Source organism: Elgaria multicarinata, chromosome 10 (genome assembly GCF_023053635.1).
Source record: "Elgaria multicarinata webbii isolate HBS135686 ecotype San Diego chromosome 10, rElgMul1.1.pri, whole genome shotgun sequence".
Lineage (NCBI taxonomy): Eukaryota > Metazoa > Chordata > Lepidosauria > Squamata > Anguidae > Elgaria > Elgaria multicarinata.
The window spans coordinates 10920210-10945463 of record NC_086180.1 but is presented as its reverse complement, the minus strand read 5'-3'; the positions used below and the strand labels follow the sequence as shown (position 1 = coordinate 10945463).

At 44.4% G+C, this 25254-nt stretch overlaps 1 protein-coding gene across 1 annotated transcript in view; it reads left to right on the top strand.

Moving 5' to 3' along the window:
- Positions 1 to 14157, top strand: part of SUCLG1 (succinate-CoA ligase GDP/ADP-forming subunit alpha) — a 174655-nt gene extending 160498 nt beyond the window's left edge. The window contains exon 10 of the mRNA XM_063135209.1: positions 14146 to 14157. The gene's annotated coding sequence lies outside the window, so the exon portion shown is untranslated. The remainder of the gene's footprint in view (positions 1 to 14145) is intronic.
- The last annotated feature ends 11097 nt before the right edge of the window (positions 14158 to 25254 follow it).

Below are 25254 nucleotides of genomic sequence, written 5' to 3'. Positions count from 1 at the left end.
ATTATATATGCTATTTAGGATGTATCTAAGCAAGTACATTCTTTTCATTACCATGCTTGCATGGAGGGGTTGTCCATGCCAAATCCTCAAATCTGCCACTTTTTGTGCTCCATTTGTTTTGGGGAGGTCAATGGCCCTGCTTGGGTGGGGATAATGGGAGTTGCTGGAATACTTCATTAAGGAAGCATAGCGCTCCATCACACCAGCAATTTATTACACGCTCGCCATGCCTGGTATGTGGATTTGCAGCGCAGTACTCACATGACGTCATCCCTGTCCTGCACTCATTTCACCCCTTCCCCCTTGTTGTGTTTTATTTTGGTGTGGGGAAAGTCTGGATTATTTTCCCCTCTCGCTTTTTCCTTTGTTGGTGGTGTGTGGTAATGGAGTCTTGCTGACGAAAGAGTTGGGCAGGGTGGTTCTCCTCCTCCAGCACACCATTGTAGGGACTTGTTAGTCGGTTGAATGGACTTTTTAGTGCTCCAGTGCCCCACTCATTGCCCACAGAAATGGAGCCCAGATGAAACCTTAAATGTAATTGCTAGATCAGTGGTTCCCAATTGGTGGTCTGCGGACCCCAGGGGGTCCACATAACCCACCCTGGGGTTCTGTGACCCCATTCACATATTAGCTCTGCAAGGTCCGCATTTTAATAAAAGAAAATACGCCATCTTCAATGGTGATGTCATGAGCGAAAGCACCTGCGTGATTTAGCGACTAGCTTCAGAGATTACTTCCCTGCACCTAATCTTGAAAAGTCATGGAGAAGGAATCCTTTTGAATGTGGTGATGTATAACTAACAACTCTATCTGTGGAAGGGCAAGATGCACTTGTTGACGTGACTTGTGATGGTTCATTGAAATCATTTTTCAAAGAATATAGGCCGGGCCAATTCTGGGTGAAGGTTTTTCCTGATTATAAGAAGTTAGGTGAAAAAGCTTTGAAACATCTAGTTCCCTTTTGTTCCACATATCTTTGTGAACAAACATTTTCGACATTTTGTAATATGAAGAACAAGCACAGAAATCGGCTCGATGTTGATCCAGATTTGAGATTAAAAGTAGGAAATATTGAACTGGATGTGGAAGGGATTGTTCGGGACAAAAAGAGGCATGATTTCTCCCATCACATTTAGGTTTAGTAGCTGCTCAACAGGTCACAATTTGTTCAATTGTAAACTAGATGTTAGTAAAATTAAATTCGGTTTTATATTCCTAACTAAATCATTGTCATTTTTGCATGGTAATATCACAAATTTTATGGTCTGGTTTTAGTATACAGTACCTAAAATCCTTTGCTTATTAGGGGCTACCCCTTATTTTCTCTAAAAAAATTGCTTTGTACAGGTATCTTCCATAGAGATAACAAAATTTTCAAAAGTAGGGGGTCCATGGCTTGGCATTTGAAAAACAAGGGGCATTTCAAAAACAAGGGGTCTGCAGCACTTAGCTAATTGGGAAACACTGTGCTAGATAACAGAACTGGAGTGACGGGGAGAGAGTCCACACCCATCGGAGTACAACAACCAATGAGCTGGAGGAGGAAGGAGAAGGGGTGGGGTAAAGTGGAAGAGCAAACATGAAAGGGACCGTGTGTGATGGAGCCTTTGAGGTGCTTATGAAACAGAGGTAAAAAATGTGGAGACAAACCAGAGGGGAAATAAATAGGGGTGATGGAGCCCATAGTGGATAGGAAGAAAAGTCTTACTGGAGACAACGAATAAAGAAAAAAATCTACAGGAAGCAAAGAACAGGGGATGGTAGTTGCTTTTATTGTGGACTTCCTGGTGGCATCTATGTATCTGGCCATTGATGAACACAGGATGCTCAACTAAATGGATCCATCAAGGAAGATCTTACGTTCTTACATCTTTCTCCATGGTTAGTCTGGGCAGACGTCTCTTAGCAATTATCTCTCCCTTCTGAGGCTTTTGTCAATGATACTATAATAATTGGCACCTAGTTACAGTAGGCATCTAAGAAGAGCCCTGCTTTCATCAGGTCAATGGTCCATCTAGTCCAGCACCTCTTTCCAACAATGGGCCAACTATAAGCTTCCAGGAAGCCATCAAAGACTGTATGAAGGAAGCAGCCATGTTCTATGGTTTGCCACTCAAGAACTGTCATTGATGAATCTTTTTAATAGAACTAAATGAACAATGAGGCAGAGATACATTACCTCTGAAGGCCTTATGGAGGTTCCATGTTTCAGGTGCTCCTGGCCAACAGGCATTGATTGAACTTTCCTCCATTGACATGGATTTGTCCAACCCCATTTTAAAAATCATTGCTAGCCAGTGGCTGTCATGGCATTAGGGAGCAGCCAAATTAAAGATGTGTTAAATAAATAAATAAATAAATAAATAAATATTTCCTTTTGCCCATCTAAATCTACTTCCTGAGAAAAGCAGAAATAATCATTATTTCTACTCACTTATTCCAACGCATGCATTGATTTAGAAACTCCATTCATGTTCTCTCCTTTCATCAACTTTTTTCTAAATTTTGGCCTTGGTTGCTCTTTTCTGTACATTTTCAGGATTTAAACTCATCTCAGTTGTTACCCATCAATGTAGCTTGGATGTCCCCATCATCCATAATTTGATGGTATCTATTGACTTGGCCAATTCACTTCTCACTCTTGACTCCTGATCACAGGAGTAATTTAAATAGCATTGGTCTCAATTAGGGGAGAAATCCACAAAGAATTCAAATGAGTTTGGGTTTCTAAGAATCTGACCTGTGAATTCCCCAGTGAACTAGCGTTTTTTGTTTGTTGAAGTTATGCAGGCTCCCTGGGCTTGATTGAGGACCAGCTTTTGATTTGGGAGGAGGGGTTGCACAGATTCATACTTGTGATAATGCACATTTGTGCTAATCTGCATCAGCACAAGTGGACATTAGTGCAAATGCAGATTAGTGCAAGTAGAATGAAATCCTCATACCCCCCCATGAGTGGACAATGGATGAAAGACACCTAACAATTTGTGAAACACAGACAGAATGGATTTAACAAAATCCATACATCCATAGTCCCAATACAGATACTTGAGGGGACCCCACTGTTGCCTTCATTTTTGAAAAGGATCCATTCCTTCCTTCCTTCCCCCTGCTTCCTGTTCTTAATCTTTTCTCTGCCTACGCCTTCTGAACTTCAGCTGTTCCCATTTTCCCACTGAAAGGTTCCAAGTGCCTTCTAGCTCTGAACCTGAGTTGTGGACTGTCCCACCTATCTTTTTAAATGACATGGGCGGGGCGGGGGGGAATTGCTCTTAAATAAATAGAAGAACAAAACTACCTTGGTAGTTTCAAATCAAGAAACCAGTTTGTAGCTGTTCCTAGACCGTGGACATGCATTTTTAAAACATGTTTTTTAAAATATATATATCATGCATTTTCTGTTTGTTCCATGAATCACACTGCAAGTTTGGAAATGTATGGACTTTGACTGCAGATTGTGTTCTGGTTGGCATCCATTTCCAGGGGATGAGAATGTGACAATTTCTATTCAAAAATTAATTAATTTTTCATGCATCTTTCATTAAGAGAGCACTTCTAAAGTCCCAAAGAAAGGGATCCAGGGACTATAGGATTGCTTGGGAAACCCCTCCGAGTTTGGAGACTGAACTCCAACCTCAGAAGGAGTCACAGTTCTAACCCCAGCCCCCTACCCCTTGTAGTCAACGCACCTAGAACTATGCTGACTGCCTGTCCAAGGTTTAAAAAAAGTGAACTCAGGGGGGGAGGGAAGGGGTCCTAATGGTGGGTGGCGAGCAGAGGAGACTGGAAAAACAAAGATACAAGATATCCTGAGTCTCCTCTGGCTTCCTTTACTCCTCCTATCAGGTCCCTTTGCTAGATGGGCTAAAAAGCCCATCTAACAAAAATTGGAGGACAGAGAAGTAGAGATCACACTTGCTAATTCTCTTGCCCTGCTGGCTTCAGCCTGGCAGGGCCTAGGAATCTTGGAAGCCTCCTAGTTCTTAGGCTTCCAAGCAGGAAGGCACAATAGTTTGGACTGCACCCTAAAGCTATTTCAGTATATGAAGAGACCTTTTGTACGTGGGTACCATCCAAACATATGGTTCTGAATTAGTACATTGCAGGGGGAAATAACGTTACCATTTGACTCTGCTGAATATATTAACTGGTTCCGATGCAACATCACACCCAGCATTCTGTTTCCAAACAAGGTCAGGCAGATGCTGCTGGGAAACTCATAAGATGTGCATGGAGTTGACATCCCTCCCAAGTGCCTACTTCTTACAGGTATATTTCTTCTGAACATGGAAGTTCCATTTAGCAATCATGGTTGATATAGCCACTAAACATATTGCTAATCACCATGAACTTGCTTAATCCTTTTCAGTGCTGTCTTAGCTAATGTCCACCCAGCATCACCGCATCTCGTGGTAGTGAACTCCATGAATGAATCAACAGTATAAAGCAGTACTTTAAAATAGCATCCAAAATTGAACTTCAAATGATATGATTTGAAATAATGAATTCTGCAGCCACTGGGAGATTTTGGATATTACCGGGCTTGCTGGAGCCCCCTAAGGACTGAACTGAACAAAGATTTTTCTTTTTTCTTTTTCTCCTAAATGAAAAGGAATTTAATGGCAATATTTGAAGTTATTTGGCTCTTTGAAATACAATTTTCTTTCTCTTATTTCCCTCCCCACTGGCTTATATAATAGGAAAAAAAATCTGGAAGGGCGGGATAATATATCAAGATTTGATGTTATCAAAACGACAGGAAAGGATTATTATTATTATTATTTTTGACACAGTGGCAAACACATTGGTTACCTCCAAGTTATAAAACTGCATCGCAGTGTGCAGAGAGTTTCTTTTGAAAGCCCCCAAAAACTTCAGTTGGTCCAAAGTGCAGATCAGGGCTTTCTCCAGGAGCCCATTTTTTCCCTGACTATGTAACACCAATATTGTAAAATCTTCCTGCGTTTCCAATCAACTTCCAGGTTCAAGCCATAAAGTTGGTTGCAAAAGTTAAAGCTCTGAATAAGACTGCCACAAAAATGATTAGGGTGAGTCAATTATATCTTCAAGTCTTACATTATTATTATTATTATTATTATTATTATTATTATTATTATTTATTTATATAGCACCATCAATGTACATGGTGCTGTACAGAGTAAAACAGTAAATAGCGAGACCCTGCCGCATAGGCTTACATTCTAATAAAATCACAACAAAACAATAAGGAGGGGAAGAGAATGCAAACAGGCACTGGGTAGGGTAAACAGGCACTGGGTAGGGTAAAACTAACAGTATAAAGTCAGAACAAAATCAAGTTTTAAAAGCTTTAGGAAAGAGAAAAGTTTTTAGCTGAGCTTTAAAAGCTGCGGTTGAACTTGTAGTTCTCAAATGTTCTGGAAGAGCGTTCCAGGCATAAGGGGCAGCAGAAGAAAATGGATGAAGCCGAGCAAGGGAAGTAGAGACCCTTGGGCAGGCGAGAAACATGGCATCAGAGGAGCGAAGAGCACGAGCGGGGCAATAGTGTGAGATGAGAGAGGAGAGATAGGAAGGAGCTAGACCGTGAAAAGCTTTGTAGGTCAACAGGAGAAGTTTATATTGGATTCTGAAGTGAATTGGAAGCCAATGAAGAGATTTCAGAAGTGGAGTTACATGGTCAGAGTGGCGAGCCAAGAAGATGATCTTAGCAGCAGAGTGGTGAACAGAAACCAACGGACTGATGTGAGAAGAAGGAAGGCCAGTGAGAAGAAGGTTGCAGTAGTCCAACCGAGAAATAACCAATGCATGAACAAGAGTCTTGGCAGAAGGGACAGACAAAAATGATCGAATCCGGGCAATATTATACAGGAAAAAACGACAGGATTTAGCTACATGCCCCTAGAGGGGGGAAAAGGGCTTTCAAGTAGCAGGAAAGTGCCGTAGGTTGCAGGGATAGGAAAACTCTCTTTTTCTGTAACCTTGGAACAACCTTCGGTGAGCTCTGATCTCCCTGCTTTACATCATTAACTTCAAACCTTGTCATTTTGACGATAGTATAGATTTAGGTCTCCTCCAGATCTATCTATCTATCCTTCTACAGTATCTATCTATTAGGGCTGTGCACTGCCTCGGATCTGAACCCCAAATCCGAAGTGGATTGGGGTGATTCGGACTGTTCCGAACTGGATCCGAGGCGGTTCGGGTGAATGTCGAAACGGCCCGAAGCCAATTGGCTTAGGCACTGAGACAGGTCGGGCATCCCCAAGGCAGCTCCGAGGCAGATCAGGGCTACTTCGGGGGCTCCAAATCACCTCCAAGGTGGATCAGGGGGTGGCTGATATCTCTCTCTCTCTCTCTCTCTCTCTCTCTCTCTCTCTCTCTCTCTCTATCTATCTATTTATCATGATGTTTGCTACCTTAGGGCACAATCCCACACATACTTAGACAGAAAAAAAACCATGGGTAGCTGTGATAGGTCATATGAAAAGGAGTACAGAGCTCTTGAATAGGGCAACCATATCACGAGGACAGGACTCCTGGTGAAATTCCCTCTTCATCACAACAGTTAAAGCTGCAGGAGCCCTGCCCTCTTGAGCAGATACAAATGAAGGCATGGCTCCTGCAGCTTTCACTGTTGTGATGAAGAGGAAATTTCACCAGGTGCTGCATGCCAACAAATGACACCAGCTGAAATCCCTTTTTCTATACAACTATTAAAGATACAGCAGCCCTGTCCTCTTTTCCATAGGGTCAGACTAAGGTTGTAGGACTTTTTTCTGTCTAAACATGCACAAGACTGCAGGCTTAGTTAATGTTTTAAGCTGCAATTGAACTTTTCAGCAGTTCCACCTGAGTAGACACACCTAGGTTTGCTCTGTGAAGGCCTTAATGTGTCGTGGGTAGCCTTAATGTGTTAGCCTTAATATGTCGTGGGTAGCTCTGCCTTCCAGTTTTTAAAATTTCTGCAGGCCCCATAGGTGCACATCATGTGGAAGGTGTCCTAAAAGATGTCACACACACACACAAACACACAGTAATGAGTGATAGAAAAACAGTTTCCATTGGTACCAATGGAAACAATTTTCTACCACTTGTATCCCAGGGGAAAGCCCATTTATCAGGGGTAATGCTCCATGTTTCAATTTCCCCCCACCAAAAACACCTTTAGAACCCAAAGAAAGCCAGAAGTCGAAGCTACATGGTAGATAGTAAGTGTGACATGCAGTTTGGCCCTTGAGCCTGATCTACACCAAGCAGGATATGACACAGTTTGAAAATGGTACACGGTGTGCGTCCTGAGCCCCAACAGCTGTCAATACTGTTATAAACCATTTAAAAGCAGTAGTATAGATCCTGCCTTCCTATTAGTCATTCTTATGAGCCTGGGATGCAGTGGAGGCTGGTGGCTCTGATGTCAGTGGGGCTGTGAATCCATTCCAGATTTCAATGTGAACCAGCCAGAACTCTAATGGAGCATTCAAAACTGTTGAACCCTACCCCCTAACCCTCAAATAGATTCAGAAGCTTGGGTAGCTTCTTTAGACTTCTGGCTGGTTTTGATTGAAACCTGGAATGGATTCACAGCCCCACTGACATCAGAGCCACCAGCCTTCGCTGCTAGGATGAGTCCCCTTATTAACAGTGATTAAAGAACCTCCATCATTGGCCCCTTCTTGTCTCTCTTGGACAGCAAAAGCCAGCAAGGTGATGTTCACCCTGTTCTGGATGAGGTTGCACTCCCCCTAAAGGATTGGGTCCATAGTTTGCAGGTGCTCTTGGATCCAGAACTGTCACTTGAGGCACAGGTGAACTCAGTGGCAAAGAGCACCTTTTATCAGCTTAGGCTGATATACCAGCTGCGCCCTTATCTGGACAGAGATAGCCTAGCTACAGTTTTCCATGCTCTGATAACCTCTCATTTGGATTACTGCAATGGCAACACATTATATGTGGAGCTGCCTTTGAAAACAGTCTGGAAACTTCAACTGGTACATCACAGGGCAGCACATTTACTAACAGGGACTGGCCAACAAGACCACATCACACCAGTCCTATTCCAGTTTCATTGGCTGCCAGTCCAGGTCCGGGCCCGATTCAAAGTGCTGGTATTAACATTTAAAGCCCTAAATGGCTGGGGTCCAGGCTGTCTGAATGTCTCCTCTCATATGTACCTGCTCAGACCCTAATGTCATCCTCAGGGGTCCTTCTCCGTGAGCCCCTGCCAAAGGAAGTGAGGCAGGTGGCTACCAGGACGAGGGCCTTCTCTGCTGTGGTACCCCAGTTGTGGAATGAGCTCCCTAAGGAGGTTCGCCTGGCACCTACACTATATTTTTTCAGATGCCAGGTGAAGACATTTTTATTCTCTCAGTATTTTAACAGTCTATAAATTTAATTTTAACTTGGCTGTTTTAAAGTTGGATTTTAAATTTGGATTTCTGCACTGCTGCTGATTTTATCCTGGTTGTGCTTTTATATTGTATTTTATATCACATTTTTATACTGTTTGTTTTATACTATATTTATACTGTTTTATACTGTATTTAATATTGTATTTTGTATTTGGGTTTTTTAGATGGTTGGATGTCTTATTACGTTCTTAATGGTTTAAATTTTTGTGAACTGCCCAGAGAGCTTCGGCTATTGGGCGGTATAAAAATGTAATAAATGAATAAATAAATAATAATTAAAAAAACTTTGAATGGTTTTAAATTTTGTGAACCACCCAGAGAGCTTTGGCTATTGGGTGGTATACAAATGCAATAATAAATAAATAAATAAATAAATAAATAAGTAAATAAATGGATCTTTGGTCTTATCCAACAGGCCTCTCTTCTTATGTCTGTATCATGTCCATTCATGAATATAAATTCTAGGTTTGTTTTCTCAAGCTGCAAGGCTGGAGGAAGTCAAAATCACCTTAACAGCCCCCACCTGTTCCCTTCCTCACTGAAAAGTGTATTCAAGCTGAAACTGGAGAAAGGGAAGACATGTTTTATTTACACTGATTGATCCTGAATTCGTACACATCAGATTTTTTTTTCTGAAGGCACTGAGGAAGGAGATTTGAAAAGTCAATTGGCCAAGACAACAGAAAGTCAAAGAAATGATGTAGAAATGTTCTCTCTCTCTCCCAATCTCTCTCTCTCTCTCTCTCTCTCTCTCTCTCTCTCTCTCTGTGTGTGTGTGTGTGTGTGTGTTGAGTCTCACAAATCCTCTGTAGTTGATTTTATTTAAAGAAATAATTAAATAAATTTATACGCACATACGTATTTAATATAGCTTTATTTGTTCTTGGTTGGTTAATGAAAGCAGAAAATATTTACCATTTAAATGATGCCTCTTTTCAACACTTTTAATTTTAATATGTTTTTAAAAGCATTTTAAGCTCAAGCGATGAAATGAGCAAGACTGAGAATTTGGTCTCAAGATTGCTTCTGTGTGCCGTATTGTTACAGTAGGGTGACCATATGAAAAGGAGGACAGGGCTCCTGTATCTTTAACAGTTGCATAGAAAAGGGAATTTCAGCAGATGTCCTTTGTATATATGGAGAAGGAAAGGAAAGGAACCTCTCGTGCAAAGCACTTGAGTCATTGCTGACTCCTAGAGGGACGCCTGCTTTTGCTGACGTTTTCTTGGCAGACTTTGTAGTGGGGTGGTTTGCCATTGCCTTCCCCAGTCACAGTTACCTTTCCCCTAGCTAGCTGGGTACTCATTTTACCAACCTCGGAAGGGTGGAAGGCTGAATCGAGCTGAGCCGGCTGCCTGAGAACCAGCTTCTGCTGGGATCAAACTCAGGCCGTGGAGAGAGTTTCGGCTGCAGTAACTGCCGCTTACCACTCTGCGCCACACGAGGCATGAGCTATACTAGAGTGACTAGATTTAAAAGAAGGCAGGGCACCTGCAATTTTAACTGTTGGGATGAAGAGGAAATTTCACCAGGTTCTCCATATATACAAATGACACCTGCTGAAATTCCCTTTTTAATACAATTGTTAAAGATACAGGAGCACTGTCCTTTTCATATGGTCACTCTAGTAACAGATCAGCAACACCCTGTTTCATGTGTGTAAGGGAAGCCAGGCCAAATACTGTACTCTCCCATTCCTATTTGCCCTTCCCTTCATTTGACCTTTTCCACTGACAGCAGATGGAAGTCTACCAAACCAGCCTGAAAACTGGGGCTGTGCACGGACCCCCCAATCCACTTCGGAGCCTGATTCGGACCTTCTGAACCCGGCCCAATCTGCCTTAGATCAATCTGGACCTCCCCCAAACCACCTCGGATCTGTTTTAGAGAGGTCGGAATCACCTCGATTCACTCAGACTTGGGATTCTTATCTGAAGTGGTGCACAGCCCTATTGAAAACTCTGTTATCTACTTTCAGTAGCGTGATGATTGGCTATCAGAGTTGGGGTAGGTCACCCAATAAAGGAAACAGAGCACTGAATTTTAGGGCTATGTACAGCCTCCACAACTCTCCTTGGAGGCAGTTTCAGAGCCTCCAAAATGGCCCCAGTTCAACTCAAGGTGCTTCAGGTCTAGAATTGAAGCCAAAGTGAAGTCCCCACCCCACCCAACAAAGCAGTCAACCTTTGTGGGTTCCTGGGTGCCCAATTTGTGAACCTGGAGCTGCCACAGTTGCTCACAAGATCCCGCTTTGCCATCTGTCTTCCATCAGAGCCGTGATTGAAAGGTAAACAGAAGCCTTTCATTTTCATAGATTTAGGGCCACATACTTCAGAAATGCCCCTTTGCACTGCTGTAGTTTGTGGTTGTAGAACTATGAAAACAAGACAGCCCCACCTTACCTTTAAATTGCAGCTCTAATGGAGGAATACTGACAGTAAAGGTAAGTCCTTTGAGTGGTGGCTGCTCTGGATTCTGGGGGGTGAGCAGGGAGAGAGAAAAGGGGGAAGAGGGAGGGGAGTCCAATGGATTCATGGTTGGCCTCATGTTGGCTTTCCTGTGCAGACAAGCAGCAGGGAGAGCAGCCCACCACTGCCCCAAATTGGCCCAAGGCGCTTGCTTCGGAACCCATTTGCTTTGTCTCGGTGTGCCTCGGGCCAACCCAGTACAGGTTTATACAGCAACTGCAGGCACTCTTGGAGGATACTGATTATCTAGACCCATTCCAATTTGGGTTCCGATCTGGTTATGGGACTGAATCAGCCTTGGTCGCCCCGATGGATGACCTTTATTGAGAGAGGGACAGGGGGAATGCAACCCTGATAATCCTGCTCGATCTCTCATCGGCTTTTGATACCATCGACCATGGTATCCTCCTGGATCGACTCCATGGGATGGGCATCGGAGGCACTGTGTTACAGTGATTTCAGTTCTACCTATGGGGTTGTTTTCAGAGAGTAGCATTGGGTGACCAGTCCTTGGCCCCTTGGCAATTGAGCTATGGAGTGCCGCAGGGCACCATCTTGTCCCCAATGTTATTTAACATCTATATGAAGCCATTGGGAGCAGTCATTAGGGGATTTGGAGCTAAATGCCATCAATACACTGATGACACGCAGCTCTATCACCCTGTGACAACTGAATCAGGTGAGGCTGTGCAGGTCCTGGACCAGTGCCTTGACTCAGTAATGAGCTGGATGAGGGCCAATAAACTGAGACTGAATCCTGGTAAGATGGGAGCCCTGTGGGTGAGTGGTTCCCGAGTCCGGGAGACAGGCTCATTGCCTGTTCTGGATGGGGTTGCACTGCCTCTGAAAGATCAGGTTCTCTTAGACCCATTTCTGTCGTTGGAGGCTCAAGTAGCTGCCATGGCTCAGAGTGCCTTTTACCAGCTTCGGTTGGTTTGCCAATTATTTATTTATTTATTTATTTATTTATTTATTTATTTATTACATTTTTATACCGCCCAATAGCCGAAGCTCTCTGGGCGGTTCACAAAAATTAAAATCATCATAAAACAACCAACAAGTTAAAAATACAAATACAAAATACAATATAAAAAGCACAACCAGTATAAAACCACGCAGCAAAATTGATATAAGGTTAAAATACAGAGTTAAAACAGTATAATTTAAATTTAAGTTAAAATTAAGTGTTAAAATACTGAGTGAATAAAAAGGTCTTCAGCTGGCGACGAAAGGAGTACAGTGTAGGCGCCAGGCGGACCTCTCTGGGGAGCTCATTCCACAACCGGGGTGCCACAACGGAGAAAGCCCTCCTCCTAGTAGCCACCTGCCTCACTTCCTTTGGCAGGGGCTCACGGAGAAGGGCCCCTGTAGATGATCTTAAGGTCCGGGTAGGTACATATGGGAGGAGGCGTTCCTTCAAATAACCTGGCCCCAAACCGTTTAGGGCTTTAAATGTCAATACCAGCACTTTGAATCGGGCCCGGACCTGGACTGGCAGCCAATGAAGTTGTAAAAGGACTGGCGTAATGTGATCTCGCCAGCCAGTCCCTGTTAGTAAACGGGCTGCCCTGTTTTGTACCAGCTGAAGCTTCCGGACCGTTTTCAAAGGCAGCCCCACGTATAACGCATTGCAGTAATCCAAACGAGAGGTTATCAGAGCATGGATAACTGTAGCTAGGCTATCACTGTCCAGATAAGGGCGCAGTTGGTATATCAGCCTAAGCTGATAAAAGGTGCTCTTTGCCACTGAGTTCACCTGTGCCTCAAGTGACAGTTCTGGATCGAAGAGCACCCCCAAACTACGGACCCGATCCTTTAGGGAGAGTGCAACCCCGTCCAGGACAGGGCAAACATCACCTCGCCGGACAAATGAACCACCCGCTAACAGTACCTCCGTCTTGTCTGGATTGAGTCTCAGTTTGTTAGCCCTCATCCAGTCCATTACCGTGCCCAGGCACTGGTTCAGAACAGTCACTGCCTCACCTGGGTTTGATGAAAAGGAAAGGTAGAGCTGGGTGTCATCCGCATATTGATGACACCTCAGTCCACATCTCCGGATAACCTCCCCCAGCGGCTTCATGTGTATGTTAAACAGCATAGGGGATAAAATAGAGCCCTGCGGAACCCCATGGCTTAGGAGCCACGGCACAGAGCAATAATCCCCCAGCATCACCTTCTGGAATCGGCCATCCAAGTAGGAGCGGAACCACTGCAACGCAGTACCTCCAACTCCCAGTTCAGACAACCTATCCAGAAGGATACCATGGTCGATGGTATCGAAGGCCGCTGAGAGGTCCAGGAGAACCAACAGGGTCGCACTCCCCCTGTCTCTCTCCCGACAGAGGTCATCCCACAGGGCGACCAAGGCAGTTTCTGTTCCAAAACCAGGCCTGAAACCCGATTGAAATGGATCTAGATAATCCGTTTCATTCAAGAGTGCCTGGAGTTGTCCTGCAACCACCCGCTCAAGCACCTTGCCCAGGAAAGGGATATTAGCCACCGGCCTGTAGTTGTTTACATCTTCCGGGTCCAGATTAGGCTTCTTCAGGAGTGGTCTAATTACCGCCTCTTTTAAAGAGGCCGGCACCACTCCCTCTCTCAAGGAGGCATTTACAACCTCCTGGACCCAGCCGGCGATCCCCTCCTTATTTGATGTAATGAGCCACGAGGGGCAAGGGTCAAGCACACAGGTGGTCGACCGGACTTGGCCAAGCACCTTGTCCACATCCTCGGGCCTCAATAACTGAAACTCATCCAATAAAACTGAGCCGGACGGCGCTCTGAACGCCTCTACTAGTGGTGCTGCATTAAGTGTGGTGTCCAATTCATGACGAATCTGAGCGACTTTATCTTCAAAGTGCCGTGCAAACTCGTCACAGCGTGCTACCGAGGGTTCAACTATCTCATGCCCTGGCCCAGAGTGTAACAGGCCACGAACCACTCGGAAAAGCTCCGCCGGACGACACCGAGAAAACGCAATGCTGGTGGAAAAGAACTGCCTCTTTGCCACCCTCACCGCCACAGAGTAGGCTCGATAGTGAGCTCTAGCCCGTGTTCGATCAGACCCAGCACGAGTTTTCCTCCACCTGCGTTCTAGCCGTCTCCCCTCTTGCTTCATCGCCCTCAGCTCAGATGTATACCAAGGAGCTGACCGGGCTCTGCTCAGAGGGAGAGGACGCTTGGGCGCGATCGTGTCAACCGCCCGAGTCATCTCTGCATTCCACAGAGCGACCTGGGCTTCGACAGGAGCACCGGCCATATCAGCAGGAAAATCCCCCAGAGCCCTCTGGAATCCATCGGAGTCCATTAGCCTCCGGGGGCGGACCATTTTAATAGGCCCCCCACCCTTGCAGAGGGGAAAGGCCGCCGAGAGTCTAAACCTCAGTAGGAAGTGATCCGACCATGACAAGGGGGTAGATGTTAGTTCCCCCACTTCCAGATCACCATCCTCCTGTCCAGTCGAGAAAACCAGATCAAGTGTGTGTCCCTTTGCATGTGTTGGGCCGATGACATGTTGAGACAGCCCCATGGTTGTCATGGCAGCCATGAAGTCCTGAGCCGCTCCAGATACAGCAGCCTCGGCATGGAAGTTGAGATCCCCCAGAACCACCATCCTGGGGGTCCTCAACACCAGGTCCGAGACAACCTCCGTCAGCTCAGGCAGGGAGACTGTTGGGCAGTGGGGTGGACGGTACACCAGCAGAATCCCTAATCTGTCTCGAGTACCCAACACACAGTACAAACACTCCAGACCAGCACTCGACTGAACAGGAAGCCTAGAGAGGGAGATTGTATTCCTATAGACCACGGCAACCCCCCCTCCCCGGCCCTCGAGTCTGTGCTGGTGCTGCACCGAGTACCCAGGAGGGCAGAGCTGGGTGAGAGCAACCCCACCCAGTTCACCCACCCAGGTCTCAGTGATGCATACCAGGTCAGCCCCCTCATCCACAATCAAATCATGGATGAGGGAGATTTTATTCTGGACTGACCTGGCGTTCAGCAGCAGCACCACCAGACCCGAGAGCAAGCTGATATGGCCACCAGGAACTATCTGGTTGGGGTAGGAACCAGAAGAGGGAATAGCTGTAAGGAATCTATCCCCTCTTCTCCTCATCTGGCCTGTTCCTCCCCTAGCACCATACCTCCCCCTACCCGTGACCACAGTTATGTGGGCATCCCCGTATCCCCAATTACGGCCTCTCCTGGACAGGGATAGCTTGGCCACGGTGGTACAGGCATTGGTAACCTCAAAATTGGATTACTGCAACGCGCTCTATGTGGGGCTGCCCTTGAAGCTGCTCCAGAAGCTGGAGCTAGTGCAGAATGCTGCAGCTCAGCTGTTGTCTGGAGCTGCCCTTTTCCAGCATGTAACTCCTCTGCTGAGGGAACTGCACTGGCTGCCTATTCACTACTGGGCCAGGTTTAAGGTTCTTGTACTTGTGTACAAAGCCCTAAACAATTTGGGACCAGGATACCTGAGATAGCGCCTTCTCCCCTACCAACCTGCCCAGTCACTGAGGTCATCCGAGGGCCTGCTCCTGGTGGTTCCACAGGGATCCATCCTCTGATTGGAGTCCACCATGGGAAGAGCCTTCAGCGTGGTGGCTCCCCTCCTGTGGAATTCCCTGCCTCTGGAAGTCAGACAGGATCCAGACTTGTACTCCTTTCAGCGCCTCCTGAAAACATCTTTATTCCAGGAAGCCTTTCCTTAATATGAAGCCTTGAGTCTCTGTATTTGCTTCTTTTAAAATTTGTTTAAAGTGTTTTATTCTGTTTTATTTTCATTTTATCTTGTACAACGGTCCAAAATTTTTCAATGGGGAGTGGTGCCATGACACAGGCTCTGAACACTAGACCTGGCAGCAGCTACTCCCTGCTCAAGCCAAGCACCACCGCTTGATACGCCTGAGGCAAGGGATAAAAACCACCTTTCTCCAAACTATGTGGAGAAAGGGGTTTAAAATGGAGAAGGATTTTAATATATATAATAATGCGCTGTGAGTTATATCTGCTGAGGTGAATGATTGTCAGAGTGGGGGTTAAATGTGCAAACTTAAGATGATAAATGCCAAACAGACATGTGGGATTTTTGTGGTAGTTTTAAAACAAACAATCAAAATTTATTTTTAAAAGTTCACAAGCTTTGTTTCAAATAAAACAATTAAAAACCTTTTTGAAACCTTTCATACAATCCTGTCACTCATTCACATTCGCGCTTTCTTTTTTCTCACACAATCACTCTTGAACTTTCTTTATTATCAATATTGATTAATATACATCCACTACGTGCACACCACACTCCAAAGACACCACTCACTACACTGACCCTCAAATTTCCCAGAACTTAAGTACCCTAAACACAGAGAGCACTACAGACTCTAAGAGTACCTAACAAGTCCCCCCGAAAAGTTTTTTCCATCCCCTCTGTCATGCCCTTATATATCACTCCTCCCCCCTCCCAAGACATTCTAACTCCACCCACTCAGGCCAACATTCTAAAAACCACAGACTTACAAACCGCAGACATACATTTGGAATTGACTTGTGGGGTGTAACGCCACAAGTGGTATATAAATATTCTAAATAAATAAATAATAAATAATATTCAGGCTGAGGCCCTTGGACTTGGGCGTTTGGCTCGAGGTGGTGTGTAGACCTACAAATTTTCAAACAACAAGGTTTCAAAATTTACTGAAGAAAAATAATGATAGGAAAATGTTTTGAAATCTGAATGGATAAACACCCCCCCCACACACAAAAAACCCTATGAGCAATAGGGTAATAAAGTCTACCATCCTCCCTTGAACTCTGTTCAGCTCCCAGAATTCCTCAAGTGAAACAGAGGCAATCCTACTTCTGCAAGAAGCAATTTGCAAACACCGGAACTGCCTGTAACTTTCTCTGAACCGCAAACACAATTGCTGAAATCCCTTTCAAGGTGTACTGTGGATGTCTACCGCTTATCACATAATGAGCTGGTTATGCTCCATATGAAACAATAAGTGGCATCTTTAACACAAACTATGTTTGAGTAGCCAAGCAGTGATGATTTTTATAAGGAGACAAAAAATAAATAAACAGGCTTTCTGCTTTGGAGAGCCTCATTTTTTTTTGGAAGGGTGGGGGGAACGCCTGGGGTGATCCTGGCAGACTTAACCAACCACTGTTACAGAGCATTACATGCAAGATTAAGCTTCAATTTGACTGGATTTTACTGTAGGACTCTTCAGTCCATTACATAGAGGCACAACTAATAATAATAATGACAACAACAACCTGCAAGTATGCTTGTACTAAACTATTTTTTTTTAGAAAAAGAATACAGATTGATGCAGAAATGGAACAGAAGTATGGGTAAAAATATAAAAAGTAACATGGACCAGAAAAATATGGATTCATCCACCCTTGAGAAAAGAGGCATACATCTATGGTAAGGTGTGGAGGAAGGAGTGCCCCCTTGTGGCTCAGGACAGTACTAAAAGTGTTTATAAGGGTCCACTATCTACTGTTTTGGTCTATTGCTGTCCCAGGGACATATTTTCTCATCTAGCTGGTTAGTTAGGGTGACCATATGGAAAGGAGGACAGGGCTCCTGTATCTTTAACAGTTGCATAGAAACAGGAGCCCTGTCCTCCTTTTCATATGGTCACCCTAGATTAGTTCCCTATGTTAGCCAGAGCATGGTTCCCAGAAGAATCCTCACCTGACATCTGGCTCTATGGTGAATTAATGGTGTGGGTTCAACAGCCCATGGCTGCTCTCCCTCCTAATGGTATTTTTTATTGATTCATTTTGTTGATTATTTGAATAATTTTTTGGGGTAACTTTATTATTGTTACTGTATCATATTTGTCTTTCTATAATTTTATTAACACTGCCCTGGTCAGTTTATAGATCTTCAAATAAATAGAAATACATACATGTTACTATTGATGCTGTTATAATGATTACAACCAACACACGTTTTTATTTAGTACTAGCAATGGAGCTAGTTTGGCGTTTCCCAAGCTGGGGCCCTCCAGAAGTTTGGGACTTCAACTCCCAAAAGCCTTAGCCAGCATGGCCAGTGGTCAGGAATGCTGGGAGTAATAGTCCAAAACATCTAAAGCAGTGGTCTTCAATTGGTCCAGAGCCAAGATGGCCAAGCTGCAACCTGCGAATTCATGGTGTGGGTTCAAGTGCCGTGACTTTCATGATCCTGCAGTGATATGCACCAGCTACAACCAGGGCTGACTGTTGCTATTGTATGCAAGGGCGCACAACATCTGATGCACCTTTGTACAGAATCCTTGTTTGTGTGTACGTGCATACTTGTGGGGAGGATCAATTTTTGAAAATATATAGGCAATCCCCTCAGCTGAGGATGAGTCAAGGTGCTATATTACGGAGGGTCCAACCCATGCCCCCCACAAGAGAAAATGAAGGTGTAGTTTTTGTTTGTTTGTTTTTATAACTGTGTCAAATTTCTCCAGAGGGAGGAGAAAATTCTCCAACAGTTTCTTGGAGATGGTTGTAGCACAGCTTCTTTTTTGGTGGTGTTTTTGAGCTTTTCAGTATGAGATGGACAAAGGTGTGGTGTTTGCTGTTTCTTTCTATAACACATTTCTCCATTACTCCACAACCTCCCTGGCTGCCCACACTTCCTGGTCTGTGTGGGGGAGGTGTGGGTGGTTCATGACGGAAGATTTACTACTTGAAGTTTTTCCTGAGCTTTAATCAAAATGTGGGAAGCCAGGGAGACTGCTGCATAGATAACTGGACAGTGAAAGACTGGGCACTCACACAGACTCCTCAGATACCTCACAAGGAAGGTAAGCACAAGAACTGCAAACCCCACTGTGAAGGATTTAGGCCTATAGAGGCAAGGTAATAAACTTAGTCCTAGAGGCCTGGAGTTTTTCTCTTGGGAGGAGGCAGTTTTATTTCTCCGACAGAGTAATTTCATTTATCTGCTTAAGATTCATTTCCCTGGTTAAGTTTCATTTCTCCGATTAAATTTCATTTCTTCAAGATTGAAACAGTACTTTCTGTTTTTGGGGAAGAGGGTATAATAAGAGAGGAGACAGCCAGACAGCCAGAGAAAGCAGGAAAAGATGAGCCCATGAGGAAGAATCAGCTGGAAAAGTTTTAATGCAGCTAGGGTAAAAGAATTTGCATTTTTGCAACTTTGATTTTCTTTTAATGCTTTCATACCACTCAGCTCTATTGAGTAAATACTTTTATTTGTAATTTGGTTGTTTGAATATACCAGTAAACTATTATGTTAAACCTAAAGTGTCTGGTATGTTAATCACCCCATGTTTACAGCCTAAATCCCACGTTACTGAAAAGGGGAAGGAAAAAAGGAAGGTGGGACAATTCAGGAGGCAAGAGGCCCTTAAGAAGTTGCTCAGGGGGTCCAGGTCATGGAAGGAACCCTGAATCCCACCTGTAAGAATTTCTCCATAATCATCTTCTCCTCCGAGCATTCTTTTGAAAGTCATTTCTTTTCAATCAAATTCAATGAGAACAGGCACAAAATGTATAGTACAGCACATAACGTCAGCATGCATGACAACACTGCTTGGATGTAATGAGTAGGAGGAACATTAGCAGGGGGCACTGCCCCTAAAATATCATCCTTCCACTTTTCCTCCTTCATCCTACAGTACCACACTTCACGAAGGATGCAGACAAGCTGGAGTGTGTTCAGAGGAGGGCAATGAGGATGATCAAGGGTCTGGAAACAAAGCCCTATGAAGAGAGACTGAAAGAACTGGGCATGCTTAGCCTTGAGAAGATAAGGCTGAGGGGAGACATGATAGCACTCCTCAAATACTTGAAAAGCTGTCACGCAGAGGAGGGCCTGTAACTCTTGATTATCCCAGAATGCAGGACACAGAATAATGGGCTCCAGTTACAGGAAACCAGAATCTGGCAGGACATCAGGAAAATCTTCCTGACTGTTAGAGCAGTACGACAAAGGAACCAATGACCTAGGGGTAGGGTGACCATATGAAAAGGAGGACAGTTGCATAGAAAAGGGAATTTCAGCAGGTGTCATTTGTATATATGGGGAACCTGCTGAAATTCCCTTTTCACCACAACTGTTAAAGATACAGGAGCCCTGTCCTCCCTTTCATATGGTCACCTTACCTAGGGGGGTACTGGGTTTTCCCACACTAGAGGCCTTCAAGGTGCAGCTGGACAGCCATCTGTCACAGATGCTTTAAGGTGGATTCCTGCGTTGAGCAGGGGATTGGACTCAATGGCCTTGTAGGACCTTTCCGACTCTACTATTCTATGATCCTGGATTAACTGCTTCCTTTTATTCTTCGCTGAGTCTTTGTTCCAACTAGGGTGACCATATGGAAAGGAGGATAGGGCTCTTGTATCTTTAACACTTGTTCAGAAAAAGGAATTTCAGCAGGTGTCGTTTGTATGCCTGCAGCACCTGGCAAAATTCCCCCTTCATCACAACAGTTAAAGCCGCAAGAGCCCTGTCCTTTTGACCCGATACAAAAGAGGGCAGGGTTCCTGCAGCTTTAACTATTGTGATGAAGAAGGGATTTCCCCAGGTGCTGTATGCATACAAATGACACCTGATGAAATTCTCTTTTCTATACAACTGTTGAAGATACAGGAGCCCTGTCCACCTTTTCATATGGCCACCCTATTTCAACTCATTGAGGGGATAGGAGGAACATTATTAATTAGTAAGCTAGAGCCTCTATCTGTTCCATGCAGTTACTGAGGCAGCTTTGAGCTGGGGTTCACCTACTCTGAATTTCCAATACTTTTTAAATATTTGAAGGCAACTTGAACTGTACGGATTAAAACAACAACAGCAACAGCAGCAACAACTCTGATGCTTTCAAAAGACACTTGTTCTCCCCTTAGTCACCAACTCATGACTTTTCCTCCCTTGCTTTCTGTAGATCCTTTTAAACATCTAATACCGAGAGGCAAAAAGAAGCGAGGAGGGGAGTTTTGCATTACAATCTTCTTCTTTTTTGTATTTTTTTTTTAATGGATTCTCTCTGGGATCTGAAGCAGGCTGACCTTTTGAAGAAAATGCATATCAAAGCTGAAGATAAATCCGGATTCCCTGGATAGCCAGGAGACTGACGTTCGATTTGTAGGCGGTGGGGGTGTTTTTCAAAGCTGCAAGGGCGTCGGGTGGGTGCGAATAGAAGCGGGGAAGGAACGATGAAAGTAAAAAAAAAAAAAAATGTATTAAATCCTCTGTGGTTCTCTGGAACATTCTGCCTTCCCTCCCACCCCTCATCCTGTTTTCCTTTTAGCTTGAAATCCGTGGTTCTTTTGGAGTGAGTAGGCTAGACAGAAGTGATGTCAGCAAACCTGCCAGCTCATGAATTAGTCTGTTGCTGTAGTACATCGTGATTTTTATTTTTACATTGAGAAAGCTCAACGTGGTTCAGCTGGAAAGACTGGGCTGCAGACTTCTACAGCCTCGTCCACGGATTTCTCTTCCTTAGGCAAACCTTGGAAGATTTCTCTTGCATGTGGACTACGCAGAGCAGAAAGGGATGCCAACAAAGCAGGGGATATTGTTCTGGTCTGGTCAGTAAAGCTGGGCACGGTGTTTTGGTTCAGTATGCGCTTTAGTCCTGCTCCGAATGTTCCAGCTAGGGATGTCTGGATTTTGTGAAATCCAACCCGTGTCTGTTTCATGGATTTGCTCTGTCGTTCGTTTCCAATATCTGTTCACAGATGGATTGGATTTCTCCCCCTCCCCCGCTATGTGGAAAAATACACAAATCATTCTGTAAGAAGGTTTGAAACAATTTACATCATTTGTGTTAGTATGGAACATTTAGCATCTTGTCCCCCAGTCCGTTCAGCTTAAAAGGTCCGTTCACTTAAAAGGTTGTCACACAGAGGAGGGCAGGATCTCTTCTCGATCCTCCCAGAGTGCAGGACACAGAATAAAGGGCTCAAGTTAAAGGAAGCCAGATTCCAGCTGGACATCAGGAAGAATTTCCTGACTGTTAGAGCAGTACTACAATGGAACCAGTTACCTAGGGAGGTTGTGGGCTCTCTCATACTAAAGGCCTTCAAGAGGCAGCTGGACAACCATCTGTCAGGGATGCTTTAGGGTAGATTCCTGCATTGAGCAGGGGGTTGGACTCGATGGCCTTGTAGGCCCTTTCCAACTCTGTTATTCTATGATTCTATGATCCCGCATGTATTTTCTGGGACAGCATATGTTACAGCAGAAATTTGTGTATTTTCCTATGAATAAATTTGCACAGATTTCAGGAAAGTTAAAAACACTCACCCAGAGTTCACAGACTCTGCACAGTCTGAGGAAGCCAGTCTACAGCTTATTCCGCATGTCGGATCCTTAGAAATCCGAACTCATTTTAGTCCAGCTCAAATTTCTTCAGCATCCCTAGTTCCAGCTGTATTCTGAATCAAGGACCATTTCCACAGAAGACCTTCTCTGGCATGGAACGTCGTATGAGATTCTGTGCATGCACAGTTCCCAGTAATCAGCAGGCCAGGAGCTCCGAACTAGGGACTCCGTAGCCATGCAAGCCAACATTATTGAATGTTAAACCCTGTATTCATGTTGAAACTTTCATTGATTGCTGTTTCTACACCTGCCTTTTTTCCTGGGATTGTCCCGGGACCATCCCTTTGCATCCAAATGACATACAGGAGATCCCAGGAGCAAGCAGAGATGATCCCTCCATTTGCCTGAGATAATCCTTAGGCCTAAGTGAACTACAAAGCCAGCTGCTTTGTACACCCATGTGTAGGTGTTCTTGAATGTCTGCTCTTACACTTAATGAAACTCTTCTTGATTGCTGTAAACTAGATTGCATGCCCAAGAAGACCACTCTACAGGATGGTGACTTAGGCATAGTGATAAAGAAGAAATGCATCACCAAAAATGAAGACGAAAGAGAGCACCGAATTGCATCCCGTTTGCATGTGTAGGTACCAATTTCATATGCAAATTTAGAAATAATAACTGTAATGTAAATAGAAATATAGTACATCTCTGCATAGTAGGGAAGATGTGCTTGCTCAGTCAGCTGTCCAGGTGCCAACTGTTGATGGGCAACTCTAGGGCCCATGGCTGCTCTCCCTCCTAATGGTCTTTTTTATTGATTCATTTTATTGATTGTTTGAATAATTTTTTTGGGTAACTTTATCATTGTTACTGTATCATATTTGTCTTTCTATAATTTTATTAACACTGTCCTGGTCAGTTTATAGACCTCCAAATAAATAGAAATACATACATGTTACTATTGATGCTGTTATAATGATTACAACCAACACATGTTTTTATTTAGTACTAGCAATGGGGCTAGGTTGGTGTTTCCCAAGCTGGGGCCCTCCAGAAGTTTGGGACTTCAACTCCCAAAAGCCTTAGCCAGCATGGCCAGTGGTCAGGAATGCTGGGAGTAGTAGTCCAAAAACATCTAGAGCAGTGGTCTTCAATTGGTCCAGAGCCAAGATGGCCAAGCTGCAACCTGTGAATTCATGGTGTGGGTTCAAGTGCTGTGACTTTCATGATCCTGCAGTGATATGCACCAGCTGCAACCAGGGCTGACTGTTGCTATTGTATGCAAGGGCGCACAACATCTGATGCGCCTTTGTACAGAATCCTTGTTTGTGTGTACGTGCATACTTGTGGGGAGGATCAATTTTTGAAAATATATAGGCAATCCCCTCAGCTGAGGATGAGTCAAGATGCTATATTACGGAGGGTCCAACCCATGCCCCCCACAAGAGAAAATGAAGGTGTAGTTTTTGTTTGTTTTTATAGCTGTGTCAAATTTCTCCAGAGGGAGGAGGAATTCTCCAACAGTTTCTTGGAGATGGTTGTAGTGGTCAGGAATGCTGGGAGTAGTAGTCCAAAACATCTAGAGCAGTAGTCTTCAATTGGTCCAGAGCCAAGATGGCCAAGCTGCAACCTGCGACCCACTTTCAGAATTTCACAATTGTCTACTATGGTAGAAACAGTTTTGCCGCAACCCATTTTGGACTGATGTTGTGACCCACTTTGGGGTTGTGACCCAATGGTTGAAGTTCACTGATCTAGAGGACAAAAGGTCAGGGAAGTGTGTGTTGGTGCTGTGGAGAGTGGCTGATATGTTGGGCAAGGATTATTTCCTGACTTTGCTATGAATGAAGGTCAAAACATTCTCTTTTCCCTCCCTGACAAATAGCAGTAAAATGTCTTTCATTATTCCCCCACCCACCCTCATGACAATGCAATTTCTGATATTAAAAAGCTGGAGAACAGTTGGTGAATGCTATAAATGTGACTTCTTTAAGTTTCCTGGAGGAGGCAAAAAGGAATTTGGGTTTAGTGCCTCTGGCAAATCTGGGCACAGCTCATGACTTGCTTGTCTGAATCGATAATGAGGGTTTTAAACACCGAAAGGGGCCAGAAGGGCAATTAATTTGGGAGAGTGACTCCAAAATGGCAGCTTGGTGAGCACGGCTCCCAACAGGCACATTTCATTTTTAAAAGTGGCAGTGCTACACACTCGAGTAGCTAAAGTTACTGGGTTGCAGATTGTGTCAGAGGGATGTAGAAACCCCCAACACCACCTCCCCCCCCAAAAAAAAAAAATTCTCAAACCTTGCTTATGCCTACTGTACATGGTTTATATTTCACTCTCTCCTACTGCTGGTATCTTATAGAATAGTAGAGTTGAAAGGGTCCTCTAAGGCCATCAAGTCCAACTCCCTGCTCAATGCAGGAATCTACCCTAAAGCATACTTGACAGATGGTTGTCCAGCTGCCTCTTGAAGGCCTCTAGTGTGGGAGAGCCCACCACCTCCCTAGGTAACTGGTTCCATTGTCATACTGCTCTAACAGTCAGGAAGTTAGAATATGATAGTGTAAGGGTTATTACTTGAGATCTACCAGACCAATTCTGCTCATTTTTTGTTTTGTTTTAAATTCAAGCTTGAGCAATGTAGATGTGCAGAAAATTTCGAAAGTTCGAAAAAGTTCTAAGTTTGAAACGGTTCAAATAACCAAATGGCATGTTTTTGCACCAGGGCCAGGAGCCTGAGGCAGTTGGGGAATCACAGCTCCCATGTTATGCAGGGAGGAAAACACAAAGGCAAGGATGGACGGAGGACCTTGGGCTTTGCTAGGGTGACTGGGACTGGGATCCTGTACCTTTAACAGTTGTGTAGAAAATCAAATTTCAGCAGGTGTCTTTGTTATGCATGCATCACCTGGTGAAATCCCCTCTTCATCAGAGCAGTTAAAGCTGTAGGAGTATAGCTAGAGTGACCAGGTACAAAATAGGGTAGGGTTCCTTCAACAGCAACCTCCTGCCCATGTTCCACAGCAGCTGGTGTATTTAGGCTTACAACAAAATTCTGTGCATGTGTGTTGCACGGACTAGGGCTGGTCTGCA